The 20474-nt window shown below is 41.1% G+C and overlaps 1 protein-coding gene across 1 annotated transcript in view; it reads left to right on the top strand.

The window, feature by feature from the left end:
• Nucleotides 1-20474, top strand: part of ANO3 (anoctamin 3) — a 542814-nt gene that overhangs the window by 971 nt on the left and 521369 nt on the right. The window lies entirely within an intron of this gene.

Below are 20474 nucleotides of genomic sequence, written 5' to 3'. Positions count from 1 at the left end.
TCTGGAACTGTCCTGGTGTAGATCATCTTGTTTAAAACCCATTCTTGGAACTTTTTCTTGTCTCTTATAATAAAATAAAATTCAGGTTGTTAAAGTGGTGTCTTTAAAATGTAAGAGAAGACTTAGATAATGTATCGTAATAAAAGTGTCGTGATGGAATTGCAGAACACTGCAGACATCCAAGCATTAGATTAAGAATACGGCTTCAGAGCACATTGCTCGTGGAATTGACTTTATTATTATTTAAGGAACCAGTGCAACTTCCAGGATTAAAACCAATTGTCCCTCATGTTAGCTGTCCATATTTATTTATCTGCTTCTTTGGTTATGAACACTTTTTGAGCTTTTTTTAAGTTTTTTGTTGCCTGTCCTTAACACTTTTTGATCACTTCTGGCTTACACAGTGTTGGATGCTGTGAAGTCCCAGCATCTTGCTTGGCTCCATCACTTTTAGGATTTACAATAATCTTTATTACCAGTCTGGATTCATCAGTGATGATCGGCAGTTTATTTGGCATTTCTTGATTTCTAATAGTCCAACATGTTTGTGTCGCCATGATGAAGACTATTTTGAGTTGAAACGCGTCAGACCTTCATGCGCTACACAAACAGCAGTTGTCGATGCCATGATGTTTGTTACATGAATACAAAATTAGTGGTCTGATTTTAACTAGATGTTGTTCTGTTGACATGTTTTTGCTTTTAACTGCTTTGAGTCAAATAAAATGAAAGGATTTTTTTTATTAATTTGTTGTTTTTGGTGCCTATAAAATCCCATCCAAAATTCTAAGAATGTACTACACTATATAGGATGTGGTGCCATTTCCTCCAAAATTAGCATGAGCTTTTTAGTTTTTTTTCTGAACTTCCAGGATTGCTTGTTTAACCACTTTACCACTGGAGGATTTCGCTGTCTTACGTCTGGGCCACTTTTTGTGATTCGGCACTGTGTGACTTTAACTGACAATTGCGCGGTCGTGCGATGCCGTACCCAAACGAAAGTCCTTTTTTTTCCACAAACAGAGCTTTCTTTTGCTGGTATTTGATCACCTGTGTGATTTTTACTTTTTGCGCTATAAACAAAAAAAGAGCGTAGAGTTTGAAAAAATAACAATATTTTTCACATGTTTTTATGTGAAGTCCCCCCCCCCCTCCCCCAAAATGTAAAAATCAATTTTTTAAAAAAATTTTGGCCAATTTGTTTTCTGCTACCTATGTTTGGTAAAAAAAATCACAATAAGCGTATTTTGTTTGGTTTGCGCAAAAGTTATTGTGTTTACTAACTAAGGGAAAGATTTCTGTCATTTTTTTAACGAGTAATGGCGGCGATCTGCAATTTTTTTTGCGGGCCTGCGACATTACGGCGGACAGATCGGACCCTTGACTGACATTTTTGACACCTTTGGGGGTACCAGTGACATTACTACAGTAATCAGTGCTATACATATGCACTGTTACTGTAAAATGACACTGGCAGGGAAGGGGTTAATTGTATTGGAGAGGGAGGGGTTAATGTATGCCTGGTGCTTACTGACGTGTGTGGAGGGAGTCGACTGAGTGACACAGGGACAGATCACAGGTTCAGCTATGCTGAACCCTGCAATCTGACCCTGTCTGTCACTTAGGAGATCCGCCCACTTTGTTTACACAAGCGGGCGGATCTCCAGACTCGATTCCCCGACGATCGGGAAGAGCAGCGGCGATCGCCGCCGCTCCTCCCCTGGCCCGACTCCCACTGTGACTGAATACAGCGGGAGCGAGCCTCTGGCAGCGCGCATGCGCCGCCCACGAGGGGAGGAGTCCAGCGACGTAGGTCTACGTCGCTGGACGGGAACGAGCCACTTTGCCGCATTACGGTCAGCGTGACTGGTCGGCAAGTGGTTAATGACTTAAATATAAAAGTGCAGCGCTAAACTGACAAATGCAATCCAATTATAGTGCATTAAAATTTGTATAAACAAGTGAAAGTCTGTATACAATAGTGAGTCCCAAATCCTAGAGATTGGAAACATAAAATTGTGCCATCAAACTTCCAAGGTGATGACTAGGGAAGAACCCAACACCAACGTGAATAAATTAATGAATGCGCTCACCAGAAGTTATGGACCCAAGTACCATATAGCAAAAGGGCAATAACCTATAAATAAGTCAGATGTGATGAAACGCGTCAGATCCCTGTTATATGTTATCTGTTATCATTCCAATATCTACATGCTGGTTTTACATGGATGTTTGTAGGTTTTCTTGATTTTTTTAAATAAAAATTTTCGTAAGCAGTATTACACTATGTATGTGTTATCTGGCTTACTTCCACATATGGATACGTTATTGGAGATAAAGTCAACTCTATCCAGGAGTTTATTGCCACCTTTTAAAACAACCACCCCTTGAGTCCTATGGATAACATCAAGTTTGGTTGATCCATTTGCTTTATGGTACTTGGGTCCATAACTTCTGGTGCGCGCATTCATTTATTTATTGTTGGGTTCTTCCCTAGTCATTACCTTGGAAGTTTGAAAGCACAATTTTATGTTTCCAATCTCCAGTATTTGGGACTCACTATTGTATACAGACTTTCACCTGTTTATACTAATTTGAATGCACTATTATTGGATTACATTTGTCACTTTTATATTTATGTTACATATAGACAACTTTATGTCAGTTGTTGTGCTAGCAGCTGTTTATGTTTGATAGCACAGTAGAATTTAATTATTATACATTTTGTTTAATGACTTATTTGCTAATTTACATTGGGCTTGCATATAAAGAATATTTGCAATCCGTATCATTTATAATAAGTTTGTAATAATTATTACATTGTTAGGAATTATATATATTGCTATACAGTGCTAAAGTTCACTTCATTTCTGTTTGCAAATGTGAGATAATGAACAAGTTACTGTAAGGACAATGATGTGATAATAACACTTCGCAATCACATTATCCTGTACCTTGTGTAAGTGTAGTATTGACAAAATGAGGAAAATGAATTGCTGATTGTTTGCTATGGGTTATTACATCTTCCACATTTTTCTTTGCTTTACTTAATCCTTTTAATGAGGTTGTGTTAAGTCAAGCAGCTACAAAGAATAATAAAAAAAATTACAAAGTACTATATTTTATTGTAGCCAATGAGATGTCAAAATACTGCGGTTATTCTGCATGACTTGTGATTGGCTGCCTTTTGTACCACCTTCCTGAATAAGTCTGTACTATTTAACCAGTATATAATTAATAGCCAACGGCAGCTGGTTTATGTAGAAAGGATTGTAGAATTCAGGTCTTTTGTAAGGACCAATTTGAATGGACATTAGTGATGGTTTGTGGTTATTGGATATGTCATCAAAGTAACATGCAATATTTTTTGCGACTCTTTTTAACCTCTTGTTGGCCTGCTCACAGTAGATGTACTGTGAGCAGGGGGCACGGATTACTGGTTTGTTAACGTGCATGTGCACAAACGCCTGCTGATCCATTTTGTAATTGGACACAGCACGTGTTTGGCAGCAGATTTCAGCCAATGATTTTGGCTAAAACCTGCTGATTGGTTGTGTTCAATCACAGCACAGAGTTCTGTGTTTACAAATACACAGGACTCTGTGTACAGGGAACAGGGATCTGGCTGTTCTCCCTGAGCAGCAGGGAGAAAAACAGCCAGATCAGTAAGTAAAAGCAGCACGTATTACACACATTACGCTTGTTAGGCACACAATTAGCCCCTTGGTTGCCCCTTAATGTTAACCCCTTTTAGCCAGTATCATTAGTACAGTGTACAGTATTATCACAGATCATTGTAATAATGTCACTAGCAATGTCAATTTCAGTTAGTCAGTGTCCCTCCCAGCCAGTGTCTGTTAGTACCAAATTTACCGCCACACTATCACAGTCCCACTATAGGTCGCTGATCACTGCCATTACCAGTATAGTGTCGATAGCTGCGTAAACTCCAGTGTATATACCATAGTTTGTAGACACTTCAACTTTCACACAAACCTATTATAATACACTTATTTGGATTTTTTATTTTTTCTAAAGACATGTATCAGGATTAATTTTTGCCTAAATCTATGAAGAAATTTGATTTTTTTTTTTTAATTTGAATTGTTTTATAACAGAACGTAGAAAAAATATATATGTTTTTCTTTTTTTTTTTTCATTCATATAATAATAAAAAAAAAAAAAAAAAAAAAACAGTGGTGATCAAATACCACCAAAGGAGAGCTCTATTTGTGTGACAATAATTATATAAATTTATTTTCGTACAGTGTTGCATGACTGCACAATTGCCAGTTAATGGTCTGGTCATGAAGCGGCTAAAACCTTTTGGTGGTGAAGTGGTTAAAGAATGAAAGAAAAATGAAACATTTATATACAAATGTAAATCTGTATTAAGGTTTACCTCCCAAGTGGTTGACTACATCACCAATCTAATGTACCACCACCATTGCTACACACACTTGGAATGGCATTATTTGAACATAGATGGGGCCAGATAGAACCACAAAAAGCCAGGTTCTTAAGCAACATAAAGGTCCACGGAGCACTTTCATTTTTAATTTGAAGTCTATCCCTGACCAAAACTTTTTTTTTATAGCCCATATTCACACTTGAGAGCATTAGCCAGGCGATTTACGAGGCTTTTTTTGGTTGTTTGTACATGCAACTTGTGGTACAGGAGCAGAAATGTATTTTTCAAGTAATTTTTCAAGTGCTCCTGATAAAGGTTTTGGGCCAAAAGCATGTGCCGCTGCCCCAAAGAAGCCTGTGTACTTTTTCAGTCTTTGTGCAACAGGCAAGAATCACCAAAATGCTCTGTTGTGAACAGGCCTTTTGGGAAGAATGGGATTCTTCATGTTGAGCGCCATTGTGTTTTGGAAAATGTGCAAGAAAAGCATAAGTGTCAATGGGGTTTAGAGTATGGAGGTATTATTGGTGTATGTGCCTCTATTGGGGTAATTTGTCCTTTTTAATGACTAGGTAACTAGAAATTGATAGGAAATCAATCATTTTAGAGCTGTCACCTGAACAGGGAGTGAAGAGTACGTTTCCAGTGGGGGGCATCTGTTCCAGTGATGGCTAAGAAAGGATTTCCCCTCACTTTGGTGAAATTTTTTTTTTTTTCTTTCAATAATTTTTATTAGAAAGTAACAAATACATGTAACAACAGAAATTATACAGCAATGAGAACAACCCCATAAGAAACAATGGCTGGAAAACATAGAACATCATTGCTAAGTGGGCATGTGGCAGTCAAGGCAGCAATCATAATAAGAGTTAAAAAAGAGAAAAAAACAGACATTGCAAAGAATCTGACTCAGAAGAAGGTCACCATCTAGTATTTTTTGGGGTGTCGCCCCCGTAACAGTAGAGCACCACTCTAAAATCACCCCAAAAGGGAACACACTGTTTCTCAGGGGAGGCGCTCCACATGTCAACTATGCAATCTTATAGTAACCCAAATAATCTAAACCCCAAAGGTGTACAGCATGAAGGTTGCCTATCAACCGGCCCCAGGTGTGTCTAGAAATAAACCTGAACAACAGAAGATTAAAATACTCCGAACCAAACCCAACTGAATCAGTAAAGAAGGACTCCGGACCGTGTCCTAGGAGCCCTCTCGTTCGGGTTCATTAGCAGAGTGCTATGATCACGTTATAACCAACAATAGAGAACAGAGCGAAGAAGGAGAAGGTAGAGATATGGAAAAAGAAGCAGACAGGCGGGAAAAAGATAAGAGAAAAAGGAGATAGGGGAGAAAAGAAGGGAAGGAGGTTCCTGCGGCCCTGCTCCTGAAGACAATACGGGAGATAAAAAATCAATGAGGGGGAAATGGAAGAAAGGTCCGTCACTCAGGCCAGAATCTGAGGAAATATTTTTTTACTTCCTGTTATGTGCTTGGGAGAGGAAGTGGAATGAAATCTCCCCAATGTGACATAGACACAAATTACTGATTGGGCTCTAACCCTTCTAAATATATCTACAACTTAAAAAAAACGGGTAGCCCGTATTACGGGGTCACTTATTACTTTCACATTCCCATGTGTTTATTCTTTGCTGATATACTGGAGGTTTTGCCCGCCTGGCAAAAGCGACTTATACCTTCTTCAGCGCAATCCATTGGGCTATAGCCCTAAATTGGGGATCCCCCTAAGTTCCCTGGTCACAAGTAATGCAGCCTATGGAGGCGATAAAACTTATGGAGAGATTACACCATACGGTTATGGATACCAAGCATATATTCCACTGTAAATGGATGACCTGGTCTACCTTATGATGGTCTTTTTCGTATTACAGGGACTATACTGTACAAGTCAATGGTGGTTATGTCCTTTGAACCTACATACCTCTATGATGCTGAAGTTTTGGTTTATCATGATTATGAGGCTATTGTACACTAAATATGTATCCTTTCTAATGTTTGTTTCACCTTTTCCTTCTTTTTTATGTATTTGGTTTGCTTTCTCTTTGGTTTGTTATTTTACAAAATTGTATGAGGCCTTGTATACTGTATACCGATCTGAGACAATAGATGTTTAGTCTCCTAGTGCCTTTGTATTTTCTGCCTCACTTCTTGTAAGTATTTTTCTCTTTATAACTTCAATAAAAAATGTTTGTAATAATAAAAAAAAACAGTTTTGGCTAGATATACACTTTACAATTACAGTGGTTTTCTTTTCATTGGATTATTGCAGTAGCAGCCCAAAGTTCAGTTTTAAGGTGATTTTAAAGGTTTAAGGCTTCGTATCTTAAAGTGGAGTTCCAGCCTCAAAATTAAAATTTGACATCCGCTTGCTCTAAGTAACCTGAAAAAGAATTGGATAATCACGATTTTTATTTTTTTTTGCTTTACTTACCTTGTTTTTGAAGAAAATATACTCACCTTCCTTCCACTTCCTCCCTCTGCGCCGCAGCCCGTGCCGTATCTTCCTGCTTGCATTGACTCCTGGGAGCCGAACGTCATCGCTCCCAGGAGTCAATGCGCCTGCACAGGCCCTGTTTATCACTTCCGGGGCAGGCGCGTCATTCCCTGCTAAACAGCTTCTGGGCATGCAGGGATGACGGGCCTGTACCGGAAATGACAAGCAGGGCATTCTGGGACTCAGACGTCACCGAAGAGGACACCGAAGAGGATGCTCTGGCTTCAACTGCCCACACCTGAGATGGCAGCGCTGGACAAGACATTTTCGAAGTAAGTATTTCTTCTAAAAGGTAAGTGAACCCAGGACCAGTTCAGAGGCTATCATTGCTGAAATGCTCTAGCCCTGACTGTCCCGGGGGTATTTATATCGCAAAAAAAAAATTTTGAGGCCAGAACTCCACTTTAATGTATTCTATCTATTAGGGTAGAAAACCCTCTGAATGCAGAGCCATCACCCCCACTCCCCCTGCAGCCCCCACTCTCAATGCCGAGATATACACGGGAGTAGCGTCTCTCCTGGCTCTCTCTCTCCTCAATGGACAGACAGGCAGCAGTGGGAACCATTGGCTCCTGCTGCTGTCAATCACGTCCAGTTAGGAGGGAGTGGGGTATGTAGCTGAGCCGCACTCTGTGTGTGTGTCAATGGACACGCAGAGCCGACTTGGGAGTGAGCATGCACACACGAGTACCCCTGGAGCAAGCAGTGGGATGGGGGGGGGCAGAAGAGTCAGCAGGTAACCTGACAAGAGGAGGATTGGCGCTGCTCTATGCAAAACCAGTGCTGACCTTTCCTTCTGAAAATGCTAGCTGCAATGACTTCACTGCTTTATGAGCCCTTGCCTTGTAACAATTACTTACATTAGGAGATATGACTCCCCTCTAATTTTTGGGCCAGTTTACACCACATGCAGTCCAGTGCTTTTTTTTTCTGCATCAAAAACGCATGAATAGTAGATTATACGGTTTTCAATGGCATAGTTCACACCAGTGTGGTAAGTTTCAGTGCGTTCAAGTTGCAGAAAAAATAAGTAGAACAGGCTGCATTTTTTCTGCACTGAACTGTACTGGAACGCAATAAAACGCATGAAAAACGCACTGTAACATGAATGTCCTTTCTAAGATGGAAAAAATGCACCGAAAACATGCTAAAAATGCGTCAAAAACGCGCCTGCAAAAAAGCATCTGGAATGCATTCAGACTGCATTTCTATGGAGTGAACTGGCCCCTCCATGCTTGGTATGGTTCAGTCCTTAATACGTTGTTACAATCACTGTCCAGACAGCCAGGTAAGCAGCATTTTCAGAAAGAGATCAGCAATGACAACCTTATTACTCTCTGTACCAGGTTTTCTTTAATGTATCAGTGAACAGAATGTCACCTATGTTGTACAATATTTTTATCTGGAGTAATAAAGGTATGTGATGTGTTTGATAACAGCTTGCAGTTTGATACGTCTGGTAATGTGGCAGGATTTTAAATTCCAATTCATTTTATTGTGCATTTTAGCTTTTGTAGACTTTTTAATATTTACACAAAATTTTTATTCTTCTTGGGTTAAGTGTGAAATCCCAGGAGGGGTATGTCTATATAAAATGAGCAGCCAATGTAAATTACTGTACACTGAGATCATTAGAGCTTGAGAGGTCATTAAATCATTTGCAGAGAATGGCCAATGGAAGTGGACAGATGTGATGCTTTCTGCTGATGGATATTTGATATCAAAAAGACGTGCAGGATTTTTCCTCTCTAAATCCAACAAATTACTCCTTTCTAGTGTAATTTGTTTTTTTTTTTTCTTAATGCGTTCCATACATGTAAAGCGCTTGTACATGGACCGGTTCACACCAGAACCTGGTGCAGGAAATTTAGACAAGCATTTAAAACACACTGGTTTGCAATCTGTTGCAGGTGCCAGTACATTTTACATAGCACCCCAATGGCGGATCTCAAATGCCCCAGATCGCATGGTACCGCAGTACCATGCAGTTTGGTGTGCCATGTTTTTCAAAAGTAATGCATGCCCTAATTTTTGTGCATTCTGGTGCAATTTGCAGACCATCCAAATTAATTGCACTGCATGGGAATGCATAGAAATCACATGGGAACAGGCCCTTAAAAAAAGCTGTCAGCTCCCACTGATGATCAAAACTCACTAAAGCCTCTGGATGCTCAGACTAAACGTACCATGTCATCAAGAGGTGATAACTTGACTATAACGCTTTAAACAATTTAAATACCTAAATATTTTTTTATACATTTTAAAAGTATATACATGTAAATCCAAAATCCATTTTTTAGTAGCTTTGGCATAAAAACTATACACAGCAAATCATTTTTTTGTTGAAGCTGTTGCAAAGTTATTTACCTGGAGCTCCTGCTGGTAACAACACTTCCTGTTTGGGCTGACAAAACTAAGCTTCTGATTTTTTTTATATTTTTTTAATATTGTAGTTTTATCTGACAATTACAGTATTAACCCATTTACTGCGGCAGGCTGGCCCTCCTGCGCGAACCGACGTAGCCCTACGTCGGTTGCACGCTTGGTGCTGGGGGAGAGCGCACGCCGCCGGCGTGGCACGCTCCAGCCCCCACTAGGCAGTGGAGATGCCGATGCACAGGGCTGGCAACCGCGATTGCCGCTGACCAACCGCAATCGCTCCCCACTGAGAGAGACGGACGGTCAGCTGTTGTAAACACAGCTGACCCTTCTTCTCTCTGAAATGATCACAGAGTGCCTAAGATCCTGCTATATAGGATCACAGGTCTCTATGGTCATTCCACAAGCCCCTCCCCTCACAGTTAGTAAACACTCCCCTAGGCTCACATTTAACCCTTTAATCACCCACTAGGTTAACCCCTTCCCTGCCAGTGTCATTAATACAGTAACAGTGCATATTTTTAGCACTGATTACTGTAGTATTGTCACTGGTCCCCCCAAAAGTGTCAAAAATGTCAGTTAGGGGTCCGATCTGTCTGCCGCAATATCGCAGTCCCGCTAAAATTGTAGATCGCCGCCATTACTAGTAAAATAAATAAATAAATAAATTAAAAATGACGTAAATCTTTCCCCCTAGTTTGTGGACGCGATAACTTTTGTGCAAACCAATCAATACTCGCTAATTGCGATTTTTTTTTTTTTTACCAAAAATATGTAGAAGAATACAAATTGGCCTAAAAGGATGAAAAATTTTGATTTTTAATTTTTTTTGGAGAATTTTATATAGCAGAATGTGAAAAATATAGTTTTTTTCTTTTTTTTTTCAGAATTGTCGCTCTTTTTTTGTTTATAGCGCAAAAAATAAAAACCACACAGGTGATCAAATACCACCAAAAGAAAGCTCTATTTGTTGGAAAAAAAAGGACACCAATTTTATTTCGGTGCAGTGTCAAATGACCACACAATTTTCCGGTAAATTAACGCAATGCCGAATCGCACAAAATGGCCTGGTCATTAAGGGGACAAATCCTTCCGGTCCAGAAGTGGGTAAATAGAGGAACACTGCCATTTTTAAGCTCTACTTTCTGGTTTGGGGCTGCCAACACTAAGCTGCTGTTTTACATATGTTGATTTATTTTTTTAATACTGTAGTTTTAACTAACAATTAGTGTATTAAATAGAGGAGCAGTGTCAATTTTAGGCTCTGCTGTTTTTTGCCATCTGCAGGCTGAAGACTTATTTTGTCAGTGAAGCCTCCAGCCTTCATATGATCATGATGTCATAGCTGACATAGTGATCACAAAATTGGGAACAACTCCAATGAGTTTATGTTCATTAGTAGGGACTGAAGCTGTCAGTATTGCCTACTACCAGTAGGAGATGGAGGTTATTGTACCCTCAGCACAGCATATAATGTAGGAAACTACTACGGAATCTATAGACTGTGGGTGAAAATGGGCTAAAGCCCAACTGTGGGAAAACGAAAAGTCCTCCCTTGTAATAGGGCTACACCCAACCCTGAAAAAACTAGGTGATCATTTCTGTCTAGGGAACAAGAAAATCAGTTCTACTTCCTTATTCTTTGCTTCTCAGGCAGACAGCACTCCCCTTTGCTCTAGCTATCCCTCTGTTTCCTACATGCAATGTAGGGCTATGGGCCCTGCATTGGTCCTTAATGATGTCAGAGAACCTTAGACTGCCAAAGGATAAGGGAAAAGAGGCTGCAGGGACTGGTCTTACAGCCTTTGGGTGAGAAGGATCAGGTAAGTAAAATTGCTGTACCTGTCCCCACTAGTCATAGAACGACTTTTCATTTTGGATCTCTAAGGAAGACTCGTTATGGTAGAAATATATCAGTTGCAATTGTTACTCTCTCCCCCTTCTGAAAATACTTGATGCCTTGGTGTCATGCTGTTGCACTGGCTTTTTAACTTTCTCAGTAATTAACCTAGAACAAGTATAGACAAAAGGATTTCTGACTCTCTTTTTCTATGCTAAGTGCGTAACTCGGGAATGCTGAAACTACAGGCAGCAAGGGGGCAACAAGCATTTTCAGTAGCAGGTCAACAATAGATTGTGTAGTTTAAAGCTACATTACTGAAACATACAAAATAAAGGAGTGCAGCACAAACAATCTATATACATACCTATAAATCTACATCGCCTTGAAAGAGTATTCATACCCCTTGAAATGTTCCACATTTTGTCATGTTACAATCAAAAACGTAAATGTATTTTATCGGAATATTATGTGATAGACCAACACAAAGTGGCACATAATTGTAAAGTGTAAGGAAATGGTTTTCACAATTTTTTTACAAATAAATATGTGAAAAGTGTGGCGTGCATTTGTATTCAGCCCCTCTGAGTCAATACTTTGTAGACCCACCTTTTGCTCCAAATACAGCTGCAAGTCTTTTTGGAGATGTCTCTACCAGCTTTGCACATCTAAAGAGTGAAATTTTTGCCCATTCTGCTTTGCAAAATAGCTCAAGGGGAGCTTGGATGGAGAGCATCTGTGAACAGCAATTTTCAAGTCTTGCCACAGATTCTCAATTTGATTTAGGTCTGGACTTTGGCTGGGCCTTTCTAACACATGAATATGCTTTGTTCTATACCATTCCATTGTAGCTCTGGCTGTATGTTTAGGGTCATTGTCTTGCTGGAAAGTGAACCTCCGCCCCAGTCTCAAGTCTTTTGCAGACTCTAACAGGTTTTCTTTTAAGAATGCCCTGTATTTGGCTCCATCTATCTTTCCATTAAATCTGACCAGCTTCCCTGTCCCTGCTAAATAAAGGCATCCCCACAACATGATGCTGCCACCACCATGTTTCGTGGTGGGGTTGGCGTGTTCAGAGTGATGTGCAATGTTGGTTTTTCGCCACACATAGTGTTTGCTTTTAGGCCAAAAAGTTAAATTTTGATCTGACCAGAGCACCTTCTTCCACATGTTTTCTGTATCCCATATGGCTTTATTTCAACAATGGCTTTCTTCTTGACACTCTTCCATATGGGCCAGATTTGTGGAGTGCATGACTAATAGTTGTCCTGTGGACAGATTCTTCCACCCGAGCTGTGGATCTCTGCAGCTCCTCCAGAGTTACCATGGGCCTCTTGGCTGCTTCTCTGATTAATGCTCTCATTGCCAGGCCTGTCAGTTTAGGTGGACGGCCATGTCTTGGTAGGTTTGCAGTTGTGCCATACTCTTTCCATTTTCTGATGATGGATTGAACAGTGCTCCATTCAAAGCTTGGGAATTTTTTTATTATCTAACCCTGCTTTAGTGCCGGTTCACATATATGCGATGCGGGAACCCTGCAAACCCACTGCGGGTTCCCACATCGCATTCAAATCGCAGGCAGTTCACACTGCCATATGCAAATTGCTGGGGGTGTCAATACAAAGTTACTGACACCCCCAGATCAGTTTGCATATCGCAGTGCAAACTGTCAGTTCGGACATGAATCGGATTGCATTGGTGTGATTGGTGCATACGATCTGATTCTGCTGCAGACCCAAAAAAGGGTTCTGTGTATGTTGTGTCCGAATCAGATGCAAATTCAGCCATACAATCTGTATGGCTGAATTCACATTGCACAGACATCGCATGTGAATTGCAAAGCAGTGCGCTCCGAATAACATGCAATGTCTCTCATTGCTATAGTGTAAACCGGGTCCCTTAACTTCTCCACAACTTTATCTCGGACCTGTCTGGTGTGTTCCTTGGCCTTCAGGATGCTGTTTGTCTATTAAGGTTCTCTAAAAAAAAACTCTGAGGACTTCACTGAACACCTGTATTTATACCGAGAATAAACTACACACAATTTACCAATTTACTATATTTGGTGACTTCTGAAGGCACTTGGTTCTACTAGATTTTAGTTAGGGGTATCAGAGAAAGAGGGGCTGAATACAAATGCACGCCACACTTTTCAGATATTTATTTGTAAAAAATTTTGAAAAACATTTATCATTTTCCTCCCACTTCACAATTATGTGCCACTTTGTGTTTGTCTATCACATAAAATCCCAATAAAATACATTTACGTTTTTGGTTGTAACATGACAAAATGTGTGAAATGTTAAGGGGTATAAATACTTTTTCAAGGCACTGTATCATTTCTGTGAAAGTCCAATAATCACTATTTGGGACTGTAATGTGACACTTTATCTATACATTAAGTGCAAAAATGAAATAAGTATAAATCAGAGCAAATAAAATTCCAGTGCTCCCCACCAAAAACAGTGATCTTCTTTTTCTTTCTTTCTTCCAGTGATTCATACACCTCCACACACCAGGTGAAAAACCTGCTCACCATAAGCACATGAAAACATGCTCCTCTGTGTTATTTATTTGGATGTCAGATAGTGACCCCTCTTCATTCCTCCTCCAACTACCAATATAGTCATATCCCACATATGGATTACATGAAATAGAAAGGTGGATACATAGTGCTTCCAGTTTTTTAACCTTTATTAAAATTACCCCAATAAAATTCCCTTTCAAGAAAATAAAAAGAATAATTTTTTTTTAAAAAAGCACTTCTAAAATCACTTTGGCCAGGTCATCACTACTCTGCCACAAGAGTGGCAGCGTGACATCACAGGCTTGGCTTCTCCCTCCTAGACGCGTAGAGCCCTGTGATTGGGATTCCCTCCTCAGTAGGTCCACTAAAGACCTTTTAGGTTGATAAGGAACCTAAGACGAGGAGAGGATCTTTATTAAATGACCCCAATAAAATTCCCTTACAAGATTAAAAAAAAAAAGCACTTCTAAAAATCACATTGGCCAGGTCACCACTACTCTGCAACAACGGTGGTGGCATGACGTCACGCGCTCGGCTTCTCCCTCCTAGACGCGTAGCGCCCTGTGATTGGGCTTCCTCAGTAGGTCCACTAAAGACCATTTAGGGTGATAAGGAACCTAAGATGAGGAGAGGATCTTTATTAAATGACCCCAATAAAATTCCCTTACAAGAATAAAAAAAAAAAAAAAGCACTTCTAAAATCACTTTGGCCAGGTCACCACTACTCTGCAACAACGGTGGCGGCAGGACGTCACACGCTCGGCTTCTCCCTCCTAGACGCGTAGCACCCTGTGATTGGGCTTCCTCAGTAGGTCCACTAAAGACCATTTAGTGTGATAAGGAACCTAAGATGAGGAGAGGATCTTTATTAAATGACCCCAATAAAATTCCCTTACAAGAATAAAAAAAGAAAAGCACTTCTAAAATCACTTTGGGCAGGTCACCACTACTCTGCAACAACGGTGGTGGCGTGACGTCACGCGCTCGGCTTCTCCCTCCTAGACGCATAGCGCCCTGTGATTGGGCTTCCTCGGTAGGTCCACTAAAGACCATTTAGAGTGATAAGGAACCTAAGATGAGGAGAGGATCTTTATTAAATGACCCCAATAAAATTCCCTTACAAGAATAAAAAAAAAAAAGCACGTCTAAAATCACTTTGGCCAGGTCACCACTACTCTGCAACAATGGTGGCAGCGTGACGTCACGGGCTCGGCTTCTCCCTCCTAGACGCGTAGCACCCTGTGATTGGGCTTCCTCAGTAGGTCCACTAGGGACCATTTAGGTTGATAAGGAACCTAAGATGAGGAGAGGATCTTTATTAAATGACCCCAATACAATTCCCTTACAAGAATAACAAAAAAAGCACTTCCAAAATCACTTTGGCCAGGTCACCACTATTCTGCAAGAACGGTGGCAGCGTGACGTCACGCGCTCGGCTTCTCCCTCCTAGACTCGTAGTGCCCTGTGATTGGGCTTCCTCAGTAGGTCCACTAGGGACCATTTAGGCTGATAAGGAACCTAAGATGAGGAGAGAGCAGACACCAGTCTGTTGCTGATTCTTCACTGAACAATTGCAGCATGTGACAGGTAAGTGACCTAGCTCCTTTGCTCTAACTGAAGTAAAGTAAAGTAAGGCCCCTTTCACACATACGGTCCTTTTGTCCATTTTTCATCCATCTGTTGACGGATGAAAAATGGACATCAATGCATCTCTATGTAAAAACGGATGACAACGGATGATCATCCGTTAACATCTGTTTTCATCCATTTCTGTCAATGTCCGTTTTTTGGAACGGATGAATACCCTATTGTTTATCCGTCAAAAAAAGCGGATCGGACGAAAAACAGATGTAAATGGACGAACGGGCCATTTTTCATCCGTTTTTGCATTGGTAGTGGATGTAAAAAAAACTGATGAAAAAAAGGATGAAAAACGGATGAAAAACGGACGAAAAACAGATGAAAAGCAGATCCATTTTGACGTGACTGAACTGATGAACTGAACGTATGTGTGAAAGGGGCCTAGGTCAGCCAGCTGGCTATGTAGCAAGGCTGTGCAAGTCTGATGATTGGCTGGACAGAGATAAATCTTTGGCAGGTTAAAGAACTCCCATGCATGGAAGGTCAGCTTTACATCCATATAGTAGTTCTCAATTCGAAGTTTACTATAATCTGATTAAAGATTAGAATTAGCATGGTTTCAAAAAGTAAAAATATGTGAGGGTATATAAATGATGCATCGGCTATAGAAGCAGAGAGGATAAATAAAGTGAGAGAGATCTGCTTAAAGCATGAGTGTCCAACCTTTTGGCTTCTCTGGGCCACATTGAGTGTAGAGAAATTTTCTCGGGTCGCATATAAAATATATACTACAGTTAAGATATATAAGTAATAATACACCGTCGTGCCCTTCCCGCGCCGCTTCGCCAGTACGTGCCCATCCAATGCAGCCTGATCAGTACCCATCCAATGCAGCCCCACCAGTGCATGCCTATCCAATGTAGCCTCACTAGTGCATGCCCATCCAATGCAGCTTCACCAGTGCGTGCCCATCCAATGCAGCCTGATCAGTGCCCATCCAGCGCAGCCTCACAAGTGCATGCCCATCCAATGCAGCCTGATCAGTGCCCATCCAATGCAGCCTCACAAGTGCATGCCCATCCAATGCAGCCTGATCAGTGCCCATCCAATGCAGCCTGATCAGTGCCCATCCAATGCAGCCTCACAAGTGCATGCCCATCCAATGCAGCCTGATCAGTGCCCATCCAATGCAGCCTCACCAGTGCGTGCCCATCCAATGCAGTCTGCAATGAAGAGAGAGGAGAGCCACTGGATTACACAGAGCAGGGATCTCCCGCTTATCTGGCGACCGCTGTCATACGAAGTCCTGTCTCCTGGATCGGCTCCTATCATAGACGTCACCAATGTGCTGTCTATCATTGACAGAGGCTCCAAGGCAGCCTATGCCTACAGTTAGTTGGAAGCCGCTGTGGCCGTGCCCCCGACTCAACTTCCTTCCTCCCCAGCAAAAAAAAAAAAGAATTGTCAGGGGGCAGTGGGCCGCATTGCCTGTGGTTCTGGGGCAGGTTGGACATGCCTGGCTTAAAGTCACAGTGTTATTAAAACTAAAACCAGAAATTTCATATATTGCAGTTTACCAATCCTTACTGTAGATGTTGTGGCTGCATAAGTTTTCTTTTATAGGCTTTTTTCCCCCCTGTTTTAACCTGGGGATCTGGCCAGTAACACACCTTCTGTATTAGTGAGGCAAACTCTGGATGAAGAAGCACAGGAGGCACAGCAGGCAGCAGCATTGTCCATTGGGGGGGGGGGGAGTGTTAAATGTATTAGCCGTTTTAAATACACTAATTGAAGCCAAACTCCAGCTCACACTTTATGATCCATTACAGTAAACAGTTTTTTTTGGGATAAAGGTTTTACATAAATAAATTAAAGCTGATCATTGTAAGCATCCCATTAATGGTGAATGGTTTGTTTCATCCATGTAAACTGATACATTCTGCTAGAAAGCTTGAGCTTTTGGAAAACAGACTTTCTGGCTGGGTCACCAGATGAAAATAAAAGAAAAAAAGCTTAAAAAAAAAAAAGAAAACAAATGCAGCCATCAAATCTAAGAATTAATAATATCATCTAAAAATTGCAATATAATGAATAATTGTATTTGGGTTTAATACCGATTTAGGTGCATACATTGTCATGGCTTTGTAATACCTTTGTCGTCAATACAAAACCCTTTGAAAACACTTCTAAGATTATATAACATACTCATAAGGAAGAGCTCATACCGTTACCATCAGATGTGTGGGTTGGAAGGGGCAGTGAGGTCCATTGTTGAACTGAAGTATGTTGTTTTCAATGCCTTTGCAGACTAAAAAGCATTTTCAGGAAGAAGATTTTGTTACAGGCTAAAAGCAGAAGCAGACGGGTACATTTTCAAAGCATCTCTGGATTTATTTTTAGAGATTTGTATTGGCAACCTATTAATGAAATGGTCCGTACACAGATCAGGTTGTGTGAGACATATTCTTCTTAACTGTTGGAAGCCCATCCATTGATAGCTCACTGCTGTCTCCACAATAAGAATGTACCCTGCAAAGCTTTAAAGCAACACTTAACTCTGGTTTAAAAAAAAAATCTATTCCATTATATATTCTTAATTTTTAAATGTCCATTCTTTTGCCCTCAGCCTTCTTCAACTCTCCAAAAAACCCTCCTTCCTCTATCCATTGCCACCTCAACCTTTACCCCCCAGACTGATTCCACATGCTTATCGCTAAAAGCTCAAGTACAGAGCTATGTTTTCCTGTGTGTAAAATGCAAGTCAAATGCAAGTTACCATTGACTTTAAAGCTGAATTCAAAAAATTGCAGGCATGCCATGAGTTCATTTCTAACAAGGTTGTAGACTTATCTCTAATATTCACACTTGACAGATTTATTGTGCTCTAGGAAGATAATTTCTGGAGCTCCAATGCTGCTCACTGTGGTCTCAATTCCATCAAGAGCAGAAAGTCTCTGGAACTGCTATGCCCAACCCTCCCCTCCTTGTGCCTATTCACAGAAGCCTTTGTATCATGTTTTTGTATCATTCACAAATAACAAAGGCTTTTGTGAATAGGCAGCAGAGGAGAGGGGCAGGCATTGCTGTTCTCTGTGCTTCTCTCCGCTTACAGCCAGAATGTGTCCTCTGGGAGTGCAATAAACCTATCACACATAAGTAATAGAGATAAGTCCTGGAGGTGACCTGTACCTAATTGGACTTAAAGAGGAGCTCAAGGCTCCTTCAAAAGAAAATAAAAGTCAGCAGCTACAAATGCAGTAGCTGCTGACTTTTATTATAAGGACATTTACCTGTCCAGGGATCCCGGGATGTCCTCACACGAGCCAATTCTTCAATCCTTGCAGCTTCACAGCCTTTTTCCTACTGCACTAGCGTTAGTCACACTGCGCTTTGTGAATGGTCCCGTAGTCTTCTGGAGGAGGGGGCCGAACGTCAAAATCAGGTACCTGCTGCTACCCCACTAAAAAGTGCCAAATGTAATAGTGGGGGGGGGGGGTGCAAACAAGCTTCCCCTTTTGGGTGGAGCCCCACTTTAACTCATAGTGTGCCTGCATTTTTTTGCAAAGTTGCTAAATTCCAGGAATTAAGTTGTAAAGTGATTGTAAGGTCTCAAACATGTTATACTTACCTCCTCTGTGCAGTTAATTTTGCACAGGCAGCCTGGATCCTCCTCTTCTCAGGTCCCTTTTAGCTGCTCCTAGCCCCTTCCTCCTGTTGAGTGCTCCCACAGCAAGCAGCTTGCTATGGGGGCACCTGAGCCAAGCTTTAGCTTTGTGTGTCCATTCAGACTCAGAGCTGTTGCTCGGACCTGCCCCCTTTCTCTCCTGATTGGCTAACTGTCTTTGATGGCAACCGTATGAGCCAATGGCACCATGGCTGTGTCTCAGCCAATCAGCAAGGAGAGTCCCAAACGGTCGAGGGACTCTTGGAGATCGCTGGGCAGAGATGGGGCTCAGGTATTAGGGGGGTTGAAGGGGGACTGTTGCACAGAGAAGGGTTTTTATCTTAATGCATAGAAAACCTTCTGCCTTTACAACTCCTTTAATGGGGCAGTACACAAACATTCATAGGGTGTGCTTGACCTTGCTTTGCGTTGTGTTTGCTTTACTTTGGGTACAGTTTCCTCTTTTGGTGTATTTGAACTGCAAACAAAGCAAGTCCAATGCAACCTTCTTTTTTGTTAAATGCCCCCCTCTCCCACCATTCAGTAGGCACACAGTCACTTGTGCCTCTTACTCAGCATAGAACAGATATATTAATGAGAAGGGATGTCCTAAAATGGCATGGAAACCATAGACCAGACCCTTAAGGTGATATTAAAGTTCCCCTTGTGTACTATAATAAGGCTTACCTGTAGGTACAGTAAACATCTCCTTAAGAGATATTTACTTAAAATCACCGGTGCATGCGCACTGTGCTCTCAATGGTTGGCATGCCATCCATTGAGAGAGCCATTCTGCAGCCATTACTCTGAGAGTGAGGAAATCACAGCTTAGCCATTAAAACAACGGTAGCCTGCGAACCCGGAAGAAAGACCAGTTGAAGATGGAAGCCCTGTCAGCAGTGACAACGCATCGCTGGAGGGCTTTATTCTAAGGTAAATCTTTCATAATGTGTTAAAAAATAAAAAAAATATTAATCATTTCATTGTTTACACCAGGGGTCCTAAAACTATGGCCCTCCAGCTGTTGCAGAACTACACATCCCATGAGTCATTGTGAAACTCTGACATTCACAGACATGACTAGGCATGATGGGAATTGTAGTTCCTTAACAACTGGAGGGCCATAGTTTGAAAACCCCTGGTTTACACCAACGAATTGATGACTACGATATTGAAAAGGGAAAGATGCTGAGGAAACCATTGAGTGACCTTTGAGCAAGCCCTATCACCCCAGTGAGGACTCTTTGCATTTGCTCTTTGATATCTGCACTGTTGATTTCAATAAAATGCCTGCAAACAAACATGGGTAAAAGATTTCAGCTCCACCTGTAGAGAACTTCTCAGACGCGTTTCTCCCTTTTTGGGGCTTAATTATAGAGGCAGACGGCCACCATTTTGCCAACCTGTCTGAGTCACAGCAGTCTTTTCACATGCTGATCCAACTGACACAGGTTTGGGGGGGAAGATTGAGTAGTAATATTTTCATTGTTTCGGGCTGCACTGTTAATTTGTCATTCTCCTTTTGTATTTGTATTGTATGCAATTTTTTTTGTGACAATAAAG

The sequence above is a fragment of the Pelophylax lessonae genome (assembly GCF_965119305.1).
Source record: "Pelophylax lessonae genome assembly, chromosome: 10".
Lineage (NCBI taxonomy): Eukaryota > Metazoa > Chordata > Amphibia > Anura > Ranidae > Pelophylax > Pelophylax lessonae.
Note: the sequence above shows the minus strand (reverse complement) of the source record. Positions and strands in the feature narration are given on the sequence as shown.